This window comes from Cucumis sativus, unplaced genomic scaffold (assembly GCF_000004075.3).
Source record: "Cucumis sativus cultivar 9930 unplaced genomic scaffold, Cucumber_9930_V3 scaffold116, whole genome shotgun sequence".
Taxonomy (NCBI): Eukaryota; Viridiplantae; Streptophyta; class Magnoliopsida; order Cucurbitales; family Cucurbitaceae; genus Cucumis; species Cucumis sativus.
Genome location: NW_022279522.1, coordinates 21598 through 25368, shown reverse-complemented (window position 1 = coordinate 25368; position 3771 = coordinate 21598). Strand labels below are relative to the sequence as shown.

The 3771-nt window shown below is 35.8% G+C and overlaps 1 long non-coding RNA gene across 1 annotated transcript; it reads left to right on the top strand.

Annotated features, from left to right (window-relative positions):
• Window positions 1-590: 590 nt before the first annotated feature.
• On the top strand, window positions 591-2072 carry LOC116405544. Its single transcript, XR_004218667.1, has 3 exons — window positions 591-1210; window positions 1290-1337; window positions 2060-2072. It is a non-coding gene; the product is annotated as an uncharacterized LOC116405544 (long non-coding RNA).
• Window positions 2073-3771: the final 1699 nt, after the last annotated feature.

The window sequence follows — 3771 nt, the reverse complement described above, 5'->3', positions numbered from 1 at the left end:
ATTGCAAGTTCTCAAGTTGTAGAAGATGACTCAAAAAGCAAAAGTTACAAAAAGGGTCATAATCTGTAACATCCCAAAATTTAAGGTAATTTTACATTTAATTTATCTTAATGGAATTGAATTTAAGTTGGAATTATTTGGGTGTTATTTTAGATAAATTAAGAGATTTGTTTGTTTTGTAAAGATTATAATTAATTGAATATTTATGGAAGAATATCTAATTAATTATGAAAATTGATTTTTTTTTATATTGTTATGGATGAATAAAAGAGAATGATCTTGGTAATTTATTTTAGGATTTTGAGTATAGATATATGTGTTTGATGTTATGGAAGGATGAGAAAATTATATTATTGGAAATAATATAATTAGTTTGAATAATCTAAAATTTTGTTATTTTAAAGAAGGGATAAAAAGTTGGAATTGATAGTATTTAATGAAGAGAGAGAATGTTTGTTTTGGGAAGAGGAAAAGTAAAGGAAACAGAAAAGTAATAATAATATATTATAATTATATTATTATTATTATTAATTCTTTTTTAAGAAAAAAGAATAATAATAAAAGAAAGGAAAAAGAAAGAAAAAAATATACTTATAATATTTTATTTTATTTTTCTCTTTTCCTATTCATCTTCTTCCTTTCTCTTCCTGTTCAACCTACGACCACAACCATCTCTTCTCTTCCTTCTCTTTTCCTTTCTCTTTTCTTTCTTCTTTTTCTTCCTCTTTTCTTTTTGTTTTCTACGGCCGGCCACCCCAAATTTCTCTTCTTCCGTTTCTCTTTCTTTTCTACCATACCCAGCCGTCACTGCAGCCTCTCCGTCTGCAACCGTCGGCCGCCATCTCCGGTTCGCGAAGCAACCTTGCAGCAGTCGTCCCGCGCGCCGATCTGCCGTCTCCATCGCCGATTCTGTCTCCGTCGACCACGCTCCCCGCTCACAACCGCCGCTCCATCTGCTATCGACGTCGGCCGACTAGTTGCTGTAACCGTTCAGATTTGCTGTAACCGTTCAGATTCGCGGTCTGTTCGCGACGGTCTCCATCCGTGAAGCCCAGCCGCCACGTTCCCTTTGGCCGACCGCTAACCGACCCACACTTAGGATTTTGCTGCGAGTTCGAGTCGTGCGTTGAGGTGTTGGGAGTAACGTTAGGCTCCCTTACATTCACAACCAGATTGTGAATTGTTGAAGGTTCAGTTCGCCATTATATCGGTGAGTTGAAACTTACGTTGAGGAAAATAAGTGGAATATGTATCGTGAAAGTAATTGAATTTTGTGTTGTTATGCTTAGGATTGTTTCGAGGACGTTAGTTGATTAAGGAGCTTCCCTAACTTTGAGGTAAGAGATTTTCTACTGGGCTCAATTGTGATTGTGAACTGTATGTGTGTTGAATGTATACTGTGGTTTGACTGAAAATATATATGAATGCATGTGAATTGAAGTAGACATAACGTCGAATGTATATCGTGAATGTCATGGAAGATATATATAAGTGTGTGTTTGTGAACATGACGAAGATTGTAGATTGTGTTGGTATGAGATGTAGATATGAACTTGTGATTCTCGTTTAGATTGGGTGTACGATTACGCTAAAGTATGATTGTGTGCTGGTGAACTGAGGGGTGTATTGACTGTATAGTTGATTGACTGGCGTATTAGTATATTATTGACGGACAGATGACTAAAGTAAAGTAAGTTGACTGTTAGGACGTTGAGAGAAACAATTTTATGTTTTGAAGCAACTGAAGGATGGATTGAATGGAATGAGGGGAAAATTGTTAGATTTATTGGGATGTGTACCTTGTAGGTGTCCCACGGGATCACCAATTTATTTTGCACCTTCGGGAGCATTAGACTGATATGTGTTTCTGCAGAACACTAGACTGATATGTACGTCCCTCGGGGCGTTAGACTGAGATGTGTATCCTACGGGATCACAAGACTGTGACTGTACAGGGTGTCCCAATAGATCGTTAATAATTTATTTTCCCCTGACGGGACCAGTAGAGGGTCTCTTACTGAGTATTTAAATACTCACCCTTCTTATGTTTAATTTTCAGGCAAAGGTAGTAAGAAACCGGCGAGGGGCAGGAAGGAAGTGTGATGCCATAGGAAACGTGTTTTTGCTTCCGCTTATGGGTTCTTGTGAGGTTTAAGATGAATTGAAATTTAGTTTACAAACGTTTGTTGTAAATAGTATTATTTTATGTTTTATTGAATGTTTAAAAATTAGGCCTGACTTGAAGATGTTTTTTTTAAATTGCTTACGTTTTGTTTTATATTAATCAAAGTCTTTTATTTGTTAAAAATTAACGACCTCGACTTACTTAGAAAAGTTGGGTCGTTACCGTTGGTATCAGAGCCAGGTTTTAGGTTCTGTAGACTGACTTACGATGTAAGTCTATGTTTTTGTGTCCCTATGGCTAACGCGACCCTTCGTCTCTCGTCAGGTATGCTTTATGCTTATATGTATGGTTTATGTATATGACCTTGCGTAAGTTAAACTAGAATTACATGAATGTTATGATTTAATGGTGAAAGATTTAATGGTGAAATTTAGGAAAAATGTTGTCATGTAGAGGTGTTCAAAGGAGTGGTCGAGTAGTAGAAAAGTAAGACGTTGTTAGCAAAATTGTCTGTTTTGTGATTGGAAATCTAAGAAAAATAAGTTATGTAGGTGGTTTTAACGAGGACTAAATACAGGGTCAAGTTTATACGAAAGACATTAAATGGTTTTAGAATGGAGGTATTGGAAAAGAAACAAGGAAGATGAAGCATGGTTGTCTTGATGTGACTTTAAGAAACAATTTTGAGTTTCTCGTGAATGAAAAGTTACTAGTTTAGAGTTTGAAAATTGGAATGTAGTTTAACCATGTAAACATAAAATGTTCAGCGAAAATGTAGTTTCTAATCCTTCTCCAGAGGCTAGTTTCAAGTACAAAGAGGTTGGAACTATCATTTCGCTAAAAGTTATCCCAGCTATGAAGGTTAGTAAGTTGCTTGACCAGGGTACCTGTTGTATTTGACTAGTGTGGTAGACACCAGAGAAGTCGATGTTTCTTTGTTATTTGAATCAGTGGTGAAAAAGTATTATGATATTTTTCTAGAAGAGTTTCTAAGATTACCGCGCTAAACAGAAATTGGTCTTGCTATTGAGAAAGAGTTAGACTCGTTCCTATGTCTAAAGCTTCATACAAAATGGCCCCAACAGAGTTGAAAGATTTGAAGGTGCAATTGAAAGAAATGTTTGACAAGGACTACATTCGACGAAGTATGTTATCTTGGGGTGCACCAATTTTTGTTTATTAAGAAGAAAGATGGGTCGATGCACTTATGTTTTGATTGTAGAAAGTTGAATAAGGTGTCGGTTAAAAATAAATATCTTTTACCAATGAATGAGGATTTGTTTGATCAACTGCAATAAGTCCGTGTTCTTTAAGATTGAATTACATTCAGGTTATGACTTGTTGAGGATTAGAGAACAGTGACATTCCTATGGCAGATTTTCGTTCGTGATATGGACATCATGAGTTCATTATGATGTCTTTTGAGTTGGCAAATGCTCAAACAATGTTTACGACTTGATGAACAAAGTGTTTAACGATCTCTTAGACACTTTCGTGATTGTATCTATTGACGATATCTTAATTTATTCCAAAATAGAGACAGCGCATGAGGAGCATTTAACATGGTTTTAGAGGCTCTTCGAGTCAACAAATTGTATGCAAAGTTTTCAAAATGTGAGTTTTGGATGAGGCCAAGTATCTTTCCA